The 12,300-nt window shown below is 37.2% G+C and overlaps 1 pseudogene; it reads left to right on the top strand.

Moving 5' to 3' along the window:
• The first annotated feature begins 2,521 nt into the window (after window positions 1-2,521).
• LOC123821834 overlaps window positions 2,522-12,300 on the top strand; it is a 41,214-nt pseudogene continuing 31,435 nt past the window's right edge.

A 12,300-nucleotide genomic window follows, 5' to 3' on the forward strand; every position in this document is an offset into this window, starting at 1 on the left:
GAGTTTTCTGAGAGACTGATGGTTTGGGGTGTATATCCTTCTTTGTTTTTAATTTTCAGTCTTTGTATGCATTAATTTTTTCAAGTAAAAAAAGGTTTTAAAATAATCAGTGCATCACCACAATGACACACAAAAACACCTACATCAGCTATCTGTATTAATCAACCTTGTTATTTATTCATAAATCTAAGCAGACAATCAAGCAAAAGAGAAGAACCAAAATGAACAAAGAGAATAGCCGACCCGATATGAAAAACAGCTATGGTATTCTCAGAGACATCTGAGATGCTATTGCAGCTTCCCCACCCCCCAAAGGGAAATGGAATACAAACTGTTCCTGGAAACTAAAAGGCATGATCAATACATATTTTAAAATCACATATGTCATACAATCAAAACAAGATGAGAAAATATGAAAGAAAAATTGATACACAGAAGATGAATCCTCAAAAACACAGATTTAGCATATAAAAGTTCCAGAAAGTAAAAATTTTTTAAAAACCCTAGAGATAAAATAATCAAATAAATGAGGAAAATTTTGCAGAGCTGAAGAAAGAATCTTCACACTGAGAGCCCCAGTGAGAGCCAAGCAAAGACAGGAACAAATCCCTATGAAATGTAAGAACCCCCAAAATAAAACCACAACAACAACAATAAAAATTTCTTTCTCTTTTTTTCTTTTTTTTCCCCACTGTGCCTGGCTCATAGCATTTTTTCAATGTTTTTATTTTTTTCCCATTGCCATTTAGTACCCTAATACTCCCCTCCCCAGCCCTCACACTCACCACACTATTGTCCACGTCCATGAATGCTTTTTCCTTTTTGCTCAATCCCTCCACCCACTATGCTCCCCTAAGTGAAATAAGCCAGTCAGAGAAGGAGAAATAGCATATGATTTCACTCATATGTGGAATCTAATGAACAAATTGAACCAACAAAATTGAGACAGACTCATAGATAGAGAGCAGGATGACAGCTAAAACAAGTTTCTTACATAAAAATGGAAACAGAATAGCATCAGATTTATCACGTTATACTACATGCAAGAAGGTAGACAAATAACAGCCTCAAATTGAAAGGAAATAATTTGGAACCTTAAATTCAATACCCAGGAATCCTATTAAATGTGAAAGTAAGATATATACTTTCAGACATCAAAAAAGAAAAAAAAAAAACCTAAGAAAGTTTATTTCCCTTATGCCCATCATGGTACCCTTGTACCTAGTAGGATTAATTCATATTAAAGAAATATTATGATTAAGCAGCTGGACAACCATAAGATATGATGTTTTATATAAAAAGAAAAAAGAAAAAAGCAATCAGAAGTGTCAGGAGAAAAAAATAAATATAGAAAAGAATGTGGTCTAAATAAAAAGAAGCATGATTTTTAAGCCAGAGGGGTGCTTAAGGCTCCCTCATCTCAGCCAGCCACCAGGTCTGCCCTCACTACCATTCTTCCCATTTTTCATGATTATTTTAGTACTAGAAAAAACAGAACTTCAAGCTTTCCACACATTCCTCCCCTTCAAAGAGACTGCTGCCCCAATCCCATCCTATATAAACATTCAGAAACCATCATTACTGCTTAGAGTCTCTTGGGACTGACAAGCAATTAACCCAATTTACATAATTCATTATACACACATGGGTGATAAAGTAAAGGGGTCTAAGTTTTTTATTATTTATAAGATTTTCTCATTTTAAGTGGAGGGATAAGGAGTTATGGGCCAAGCCATGCAACACAGTTACAGTGTAAAGAATAAGAATAGTCAATCACAGATCATAAATGTTCTTGCCACAAAAAAAGGTAATTATGTGAGGTGATAGAAATGTTAACTAACCTTTTTGATCATTTCACCATATATGTTTATATCAAATCATCATGTCATGTACCTTAAACTTACAGCATCTTTTATGTCAATTATATCTCAATAAAACCAAAAAATAAATATATGCAATTCAGTCAAAGTGTTTAAAAAATAATCGAGAGGGAAGGTGGCAGTGTGGTAGGAGGGAGCAGATTCCACTTTCCCCTACAATGGAAGAAAAACCTAGCGAATTTACCGAGGAACAGAGCAAACAGCCAACAGTACCTCAGCATATATGAAAACAGGAGATCAAAAATTGCAGTGGACATTGAAAAACCAGATGGTAAGGAGAGTGCTTCAGGACAATAAGGGCCCAGGGATCAGTGCAGGGACCAGGGAGGCTGCGGCCCTGGGCCTGGCGCTCACCGGATCTGACACACAGCTATTGGGAGAGAGCTGGGTCACCCGCTCCCTCCCCAGCCAAACAAGGATTGAGCAGCAGGGGAGAGGCCTGGTTGCTTGAAGGCGCAAAGAGGGGAGTGAGGACTGAGTGGCAAATACACAGGGACTGTGAGCACCCACGCTTAGCCCAGGGAAGAGTGCACGCCTGAGCCCGGACGACCAAGGGTGGCCTGGCCAGGTGCCCACGCCCCCAACCCTGGGGCAGTGTGCTTTCTGGAAGACCGGAGCCCACACCCATAAACCTGGGGAGGATGAGCGTGCTCCTCAGGAGCCCTGGAGCTCACATCCCTGGACCCAGAGAAGGCACACACTCAGCAGGAGACCAGGAGCTCGCACCCGTTAACCTGGGGAGAGCGTGCTTGGAAGGGCGCGGATCCCACATCCAGAGCCCTGCAGAGGCACGGGGCTGGCTCTGGGGAGAGTACACTCGGCTGGCTGAGGTTCTGTACCAGAAGGGAGAAAAGCAAAACCAATCGCAGCTCAGCCTGCTGCAGCTAGCAAGACCAGAAAACCTGGTTTGGCCAGTTTCAAACCAACAAGAGGTATTTTATTGTTTGTTTGTTTGTTTGATTTTTTTGGGGGGGGCGGTTAAAGTAATTTTTTACTTTTTAATTTTTATTATTTTTATATCTCCCAATTCCTTTTGCTTCTCTTTCCTTCTTTCTAGTTTTATTCCTTTTTCCTTTCCAATTTTATCTCTTCTTCCTTCCTCCTTCTGTTTTTTCTTTTCTTTTTCTTCTCTTTTCCTTTTTCTTTTTTCTTTCTAAATACCCACAAGTGACACAAAAAAACCTGAAACTGTGAAAAGACCAGAGCTGAACCCAAACAGGGGGCATACCAACAGCTGAGACAGCGGGACACATTTCACTTTACTATTACAGAGAACCTGCAAGTTATTGTATATTTGTATTATTATTTTTTTTCATTATTCTTACATCTTTAAATAGTAATTTTGTATTCCTCCTCTTTCTGTATAGTCTTCTTTGCTTGCCTGGTTATATTGTATTGTTTGACAGGTCCCCCGTTATCTCATTCATACTGTATTGCTAATTTACTGTCCTTCACCTCATTTGTGTTCCTTTAGTACACTATTCAAGGTTCTATACTCCCTATTCTTGTTATCTAGATCTCATAGATTCTGTCAAATGACTGTTGCTCTAATATTATTGTAAATAATAGCTGTTCCATACAATTGTAAATACTTCACAACACCCGTCCCAGATCTTAGCCCACTTCATGGTTTCCTGAACTCTATTACTGTAGTGGTTAACTCTATTCTCTCACACACTACACCTATTTACTATCCTTTCCTCTCATCTTACCTCAGAATCTGACCTCCCACAATCTCACTGCTTTCTAGATCCAACTCACAATCCTTCCCTCCCTAACAAGAGTCTTATCTTCTTTCCATCCTTTCTAACAAGTGGCCAGCTGGGTGGAATATCACAGTTGACACTATACATAGCCAAAGGATCTCCTATCTCTTCTCTTCTGGCTGCTACTGTAAATATCATAGAATAGTCACTTGCTGTCTTAAACCATTTTGCCTTACCCCTCCAGCTAATCACAAAAAAGAGTAGATGGAAGCTGAGAACACCAGGATACCCGAAAGAGACTGCACCACTGAATCTCACAGGTATTCTACCACAGATGTTCACACCATAAACCTAGGGAGCCAGGACAGATCAATTTAAGAAGCTAAGGCTAACAAGAAGAGTCTCACAAACAATGGGAAGACAAAGTAACAATCCCCAAATGAAGGGAAAGGAGGAAACCTCATAAAGAATACTAAATGAAATAGAGGCAACTCAACTATCAGATATTGAGTTCAAAGCAATGATTATCAGGAAGCTTAATGAGCTCACAATGAGCTACCAGAAACTACAGGGAAACTACAATGAACTCACTGCAAACTATATCAACATGAAAAAGGAAATAGAAACTATCAACAAGGGCCAAGAGGAAATGAAGAATACAATATCTGAATGGAAGAACACAGTAGAAGGAATCAAAAGCAGGATCGATAAAGTAGAAGATCAGATCAGCAAGCTAGAGGACACAAAAAAATACCTAGAAAGAGCAAGAAAATGAAAAGAGGCTCAGAAAGAATGAAGAGGGATTAAGAGAAATGCAAGACAATATAAAACATAATAATATCTGTATAATAGGGATACCAGAAGGAGAAGAAGAGCAAGGGATAGAAACCTATTTGAAAAAGTAATGATGGAAAACTTCCCTAATTTGATGAGAGAAAAAGTCACACAAATCCAGGAAACACAGAGTCCCAATCGAGAGGAACCCAAAGAGGCCCACTTCAAGACATATAATTAAAATGACAAAATACCAAGACAAAAAGAGAATCTTAAAAGCAGCAAGGCAGAAATAGGAAGTAACATACAAGGGAGCCCCGATAAAGTTAGCAGCTGACTTCTCAATGGAAACACTCCAAGCCAGAAGAGAATGGCAAGAAATATTCCAAGTACTGAGACCCAGAGGCCTGCAACCAAGGCTACTTTACCCAGCAAGGCTCTCAATCAAGATAGAAGGTCAAATAAGAAGCTTCCCAGACAAAAGAAGCCTAAAAGAATACATCTCCACCAAACCAGCTCTGCAAGAGATGCTAAAGGGACTGCTTTAAGGAAAGGAAGAAAAAAAGAGAGAGAGAGAGAAAGGAACACATGTACATAAAAGACAATGAATAAGTACCTATCAATAATAACCTTAAATGTAAATGGATTAAATGCTCCAATCAAAAGACATAGAATAGCTGAATGGATAAGAAAGCATGACCCACACATATGCTGCCTACAAGAGACCCACCTCAGCATAAAAGATCTACACAGACTGAAAGGAAGAGCTGGAAACAATTTTTCCAAGCAAATGGACAGAAAAAAAAAAAAGCTGGGGTAGCAATACTCATATCAGACAAAATACACTTCAAAAAAAGGGCCATAAAGAGAGACCCAGTAGGTCACTTCATAATACTCAAGGGAAGAATCCACCAAGAAGACATAAACATTGTAAATATATATGCACCCAACATAAGAGCACCCAAATACATAAAGAACATCTTAGAGGACTTCAAGAAAGACATTGACAGCAACACAATTATAGTAGGGGATTTTAACACGCCACTGTCAAAAATGGACAGATCTTCCAAACAAAATATCAACAAAGATATTGTGGCATTGAACAATGCCCTAGATGAAATGAACTTAACTGATATATATAGAGCCCTCCATCCCAAAGAAGCTAAATACACATTCTTTTCAAATGAACATGGAACATTTTCAAAGATAGACCACATGATAGGACACAAAACAAGCCTCAACAAATTCAAGAAAATTGAAATCATACCAAGCATTTTCTTGGATCACAAGGGACTGAAACTAGAAACCAACTCCAAGAAAAAAAACCAAAACACTTAAAATCATAGAGATTGAATAGCATGCTATTAAACAATAAATGGGTCAAGAATGATATTAGGGAAGAAATCAAAAAGTTTCTGGAAACAAATGAAAATGAACTCACAACAACCCAAAACTTATGGGACACCGCAAAGGCAGTCCTGAGAGGGAAGTTCATAGTGATACAGGCCTACCTAAAAAAGATAGAAACATTTCAAACAAACAACCTAGCCCTACATCTATAAGAACTCGAGGAACAACAAAGACAGCCCAGAGCAAGTAGAAGGAAGGAAATTACCAAGGTCAGAGCAGAATTAAATGACATAGAAACTAAAAGCACAATTCTAAGGATCAATGAATCCAGAAGCTGGTTCTTTGAAAAGACAAACAAAATCGACAAGCCTTTAAGCAGACTCATCAAGAAAAAAAAAAGAAAAAAGACCAAAATAAACACAATCAGAAATGAAAGAGGAGAGATTACAACTGATACCACAGAAATACAAAGGATTGTAAGAAATTACTACAAAGAACTGCATGCCAAGAAATTTGAAAACCTAGGTGAAATGGACAAATTTCTAGAAAAACATAATCTTCCAAAACTCAATGAAGAAGAAGCAAAAAGCCTGAACAGACCAATAACAGCAGATGAAATTGAAGTAGTAATCAAAAAACTCCCAACACACAAAAGCCCTGGACCAGATGGTTTCACAGGAGAATTCTACAAAGCATTTAAGGAAGAGCTAACCCCTATCCTTCACAGACTATTCCAAAAATCCAAAATGATGGAAGACTCCCAAACTCTTTTTATGCAGCCATCATCATCCTAATCCGAAAACCAGATAAAGACACAACAAAGAAAGAAAACTTCAGGCCAATATCACTGATGAACATAGACGCTAAAATCCTCAATAAAATGTTCACAAATTGCATCCAACAATACATTAAAAAGATTGTACACCATGACCGAGTGGGATTCATCCCAGGGATGCAAGGATGGTTTAATATTCTCAAATCTGTAAATGTAACACATCACATAAACAAAAGCAAAGACAAAAATCACATAATCATATCAATAGATGCAGAAAAAGCATTTGATAAGGTACAGCACCCATTTATGATAAAAACAGTCAGCAAAGTGGGAATAGAAGAAGCATTCCTCAACATAAGAAAGGCCATATATGAGAGACCTACAGCCAACAACATACTCAATGGGCAAAAACTAAAATCTTTTCCACTAAGATCAGGAACAAGACAAGGTTGTCCACTTTCACCACTTCTATTCAATATAGTATTGGAAATTTTAGCCACAGCAATCAGACAAGAAAAGGAAATAAAAGGCATCCAAATTGGAAAGGAGGAAACAAAACTGTCACTGTTTGCAGATGACATGATACTGTACATAGAAAATCTTATAGACTCAGCCAAAAAACTGCTTGACCTAATAAATAAATTTGGCAAAACAGCGGGATACAAAGTCAATATCCAGAAATCAAAGGCATTTTTGTACACCAACAATGAAACAGCAGAAGTAGAAATCAAGAAAAAAAAAACTCACTTGACATAGCAAAAAGGAAAATAAAATACCTAGGAATAAACTTAACCAAGGAGGTAAAAGATCTCTATTCAGAAAACAGAACACTGAAGAAAGAAATCAGGAAAGACACAAACAAATGGAAATATATACCATGTTCATGGATCAGAAGAATTAACATCATTAAAATGTCCATATTACCCAAAGCAATTTACAGATTCAATGAAATACCTATTAAAGTACCAATGGCTTATTTCACAGACATAGAACAAACACTTCAAAAATTTATATGGAACCATAAATGACCCCAAATAGCTGCTGAAGTTTTGAGAAAGAGAAAAGTAGGAGGGATCACAATACTTGATACTAACCTGTATTACAAGGCCACTGTAATCAAAACAGCCTGGTACTGGCATAAAAACAGGCAAATGGATGAATGGAACAGAACAGAGAGCTCAGAAATAAACCCAAGTCTCTATGGTCAATTAATGTTTGACAAAGGGGGCAGCAACATAAAATGGAGTACAAATAGCTTCTTCAACAAATGGTGTTGGGAGAACTGGACAGCTATGTGCAAAAAAATGAAACTTGAGCACCAACTTAAACCATACACAAAAATAAATTCAAGGTGGATAAAAGATTTAAATAAACTGTGACACCATTGAAGTCCTAGAGGAGAACATAGGCAGGAAAATCTCAGATATTTCACGCTGCAACATTTTTACTGATATGTCCCGTACAGCAAGGGACATAAAGGAAAGAATAAACAAATGGGATCTCACCAAAATAAAAAGCTTCTGCACGGCTAAGGAAAACACTATTAAAATAAAAAGAGAAGCAACTGTATGGGAAAACATATTTGCCAATGATACCTCAGACAAGGGTTTAATCTCAAAAATATATAAAGAACTACACAACTCCACTCTAAGAAGACAAGCAACCCAATTAAAAAATGGGCAAAGGACTTGAACAGACACTTCTCCAAAGAGGACACACAGAGGATCCAGAGACACATGAAAAGATGCTCGATATCGCTAGCAGAGAGATGCAAATTAAAACCACAATGAGATACCACTTTACACCAATCAGAATGGCCATCATAAACAAAGTAACAAACAACAGGTGTTGGAGAAGTTATGGAGAAAAGGGAACCCTAGGGCGCTGTTGGTGGGATTGCAGACTGGTACAACCACTATGGAAAAAAGTATGGAATTTTCTAAGAAAACTAAAAATGGATCTGCCTTTTGACCCAGCAATTCCACTTCTGGGATTATATCCTAAGAACCCTGAAACACCAATCCAAAAGAACCTATGCACCCCAATGTTCATAGCAGCACAATTTACAATAGCCAAGTGCTGGAAGCAACCTAGGTGCCCATCAGTAAATGAATGGATCAAAAAACTATGGTACATTTACACAATGGAATTCTATGAAGCAGAAAGAAAGAAGGAGCTCCTACCCTTTGCAACAGTATGGATGGAACTGGAGACCATTATGCTAAGTGAAATAAGCCAGACAGTGAAAGAGAAATACCATATGATCTCACCTTTAACAGGATCCTAAACAACAAAACAAACAAACAAGCAAAATATAACCAAAGACACTGAAATAGAGAACAGGCTAACAGTGACCAGAGGGGAGAGGGGATGGAATTTCAGGGGAATTTCTGGGGAAAGGGGGAAGGGTTTACAGGAACAAATATAAAGGACAACTGGACAAAAACTAGGGGGGGTGGAAATGGGACGGAGGTGGGCTGGGATGGGAGTAAAGGACACAAAGCTGTACTTGAACAATGATTAAAATAAAATTTTAAAAAAGTAATCAATGACATTCCAGTCTTTAATGTACTTTAATAAGTTATGAATTTTATTTCTACATTTTGAAAGTATTTAACATTTTCACATTTCTCATATAGGCATATACCGCATACCAAAATCTCTTTTGGAAGTATGTTTCTGTTTACCAACTTCAAACAAGCCTCAGGATAGTACATATCCTGTTATTAAGATAACACCAAATGCATCCTTTTATCTGAATCCTTTTGATAAACTCTGTGTTCAGATATTTTGCAGAAGGCTACTCAACTTAAAATAGAAATTCTCTTTTAGAGATAGTTAAAGAAAGATTTGAGAGAAAGAAGGTTAACCTCTCTTTTGTGGGTCACAGCACAAATGTGCTTGAGCCTTAAAACCACAGCTAAACTTTTAATCACTGACTTGAGTTTTTTTCCTTTTTTTTCTTTTCCTCAAAGTGTCTAAGTTGAGTTCCTTTTGGCACATTGGTTTATAAACACATGAACCCACATATGGAAAATTCATTTGATAATTCCTCCCAATCCCTCCATACTAAATATTGAATTTTGGCTAGAGGTGCAAAAACATTGTTACCCATATAAGACACCAAAATCCAGCCCACTCCTCCCCTTTGCTAAAAGGGTGACTGTGTTACAGGGGTGTCTCATCTCCTCTTCATACGCTGGTGCTCTGGAAAGGTGGTGGGGAGGGGCGGGGCACTCCAAATGTCCTGGTTTTCTGTTTCTGTTGCCAGGGATTAGTCTGGACTTGGGCATGTGGTATAATTCTGGGCACAGTGATGTGTAGGAAATCTTGGAAAGGCTTTTCTTACTAACAGTAAAAAATGATAGCTGGGGGTAAGCTTGCTGGGCTGCCGGATGTCACTGTGTCTACAATGATTCCCAGGGCTGTGGGAGCTGTATTGCAATGGGGGCTGGTGAGGGGAGGCAGGGAACTAAGTCAACAGATTCAGGAGAGCAGAACAGAAAGATGCAAAGAACTTAAAAGTTCTTGCTCTTATTGAGCAATGAATCAACCACTCTAGAGAGGCTCCACATTTGGACTTCCCTTTAGGTGAAATAATAAATGTTCCCTGTTGTTCAAAGCACTTTGCATTGAGGTTTCCTCTTACTTAGCAGAAACACACATCCAAACTGGTACATAATGGATAAGTTCTGTTATCTCCCTTTCTTCCTCCACCCAGCCAACATTTTAAATATTTTGCATATAATTTACTTGGTTTTAACATTATTACATAGGTAGACTTTACCCTTCTTCAGTAATAAATTTACATTTATCCTCATCTTTTATACTTTACCTTGGCAATCTACTTGAAGAAACTGAACCTTATCAAAGGTATCTGGTTAGCACAGCCAAGGGCAATCGTTACACCCCTGAGGTCACAGAACTGGCAGCAGGAGACCACAGCAGTTTTTGTTAGTCCAACAAACCCATTCTGACCAAAGGCACCTTTCCCCTCTTAAACAGAAAGTAAGAAGAAAGAAAAGAAAAAAAAAATGAGTTATATGTGGAAGTGTTCTAATTCTTATTTGAAGAAAAATTTTTTCATAGACTTTTATTACAGCAACTTCTTGGACCCTGACTGTTTGGCTTTCACAGCTTAATTTCTTAGCTTTGAGTTAATATTATTCCTTTAATCTCACTAATCCCCCAAGGAAGATAAACATAATGGTGAACTTCATATAAGGAATGTTCGATTAAATTTTGAAATGATTAAATTGTATACATAAAAATAAAATACAAATCCACATTGAATTTAAATAACTTCCTCCTCAAATTCCTGAATTTTAAGCCATTTTTTCCATCAATTCTACCTCCAAATGTCTCTCTATGTGAGTTTTATCAAAATAAGCATCAGAATTCATAAAATCAATCAGAGCAGTTGAAAGGCCCATGTTAATTACAAATCATAGCACAAGTCAAGGTTAATTACAATTAGGTTTTAAATATTTGGGGAGTATGCTAAGTTCCTTTAGAACACATTTTTACAAAACTAAATGCTTATATATGAAAGATACAATAAATAATGTGTCTACTACAGATGTGGACATGGGGGGAAAGAAGCAGTACCCAGCAGTATTTAAAAATTACATATTCATCTTAAAAGTAACAGAAATAAGCAGTTTGAATGTAAATTATTCTCGGGACTTTTTAGCTCTTAAAAGGAAATGTAAAGGCCATAATCTCTTAAGCACGTCTGGGCCCTAACAATTTTTAAAATTCTGAGATAGAGTTAAAATGCCAACATTCATTTCTAAAGTTTGCAGCCAGTCTTGTCATAGAGTCAAGTGCAGTGTTCTAAGTGGACTTCTCCAGAACAAAGCCTTAAGTTTAAATCAAAGGCAACTTATACTTTTAGTTGCTTTCTAGTGCCTTATAAGGAAAAACATTGGAGATGGGGTTACAACTTTTAGAAGCAGCTATGAGGATGTGACAGAACAATCTTAACCAGCCTGGAAAAAGAGCATGGAATTTCTAAAACCCAAACCCACATGGCTCTTAGAAAGATTGTATTCAGGTATTTGCTTAGACATTTACTGACTCTTTTCAAGCAGATAGTTCTTAACAAAGTTGATTTTTCTGTTTTTCTAGAGTACAACAGATTAGAAGCAGAAAGTTGAAACAGAGAAATGGATATTAGAGACATTCAAGACCCATATGACAAACATTTATAAAGCATCTACCAGACTCAGGAGACATCAATGGCTAAGACAAACAAGATCCTAGCCCTGAAGGAGCCCCATGATCCAACTGGCGACAGAAACATGCAGACAAGTAGTCATAATGGTAATGGAGGTAACTAATACAGAGAAAAAATACTAAGAAGTAGATACCACTGTATTAACAACCAGTGAGCAATGAAACTCACAATCATAATCCCAAGTCATAAGAAAAAGGTCAAAATTTACTTCATATACATTTAGAAAGTTAGAGAAAACACCATATTTTATAAACATTATTATAGAATTATTTTATTACCTAAATGTTTAAAGCTTACAGAGAAATGTTTTTATGTATTAAAAACATGTATTTCCCTGAATAGGAAGACTCTATATTCTCAGGTCAGTTCTTCCCAAGTTGATATACAGATTCACAATGCAATTCCAATCAAAATCCCAGCAAGTTATTTTGCATGTCAACAAACATATAAAGTTCATATGAAAAGACAGAAGACCCAGAACTACCAACACAATAGTGAAGAAAAATAAAGTCTGAAGACTGACACCAGCTGGCTTTAAGACACACTGTAAAGCTACAATAATTATCAAGACAGTGT

This window comes from Phyllostomus hastatus, unplaced genomic scaffold (assembly GCF_019186645.2).
Source record: "Phyllostomus hastatus isolate PE091 unplaced genomic scaffold, TTU_PhHast_1.1 phas_contig_40, whole genome shotgun sequence".
In the NCBI taxonomy this organism is placed as follows: domain Eukaryota; kingdom Metazoa; phylum Chordata; class Mammalia; order Chiroptera; family Phyllostomidae; genus Phyllostomus; species Phyllostomus hastatus.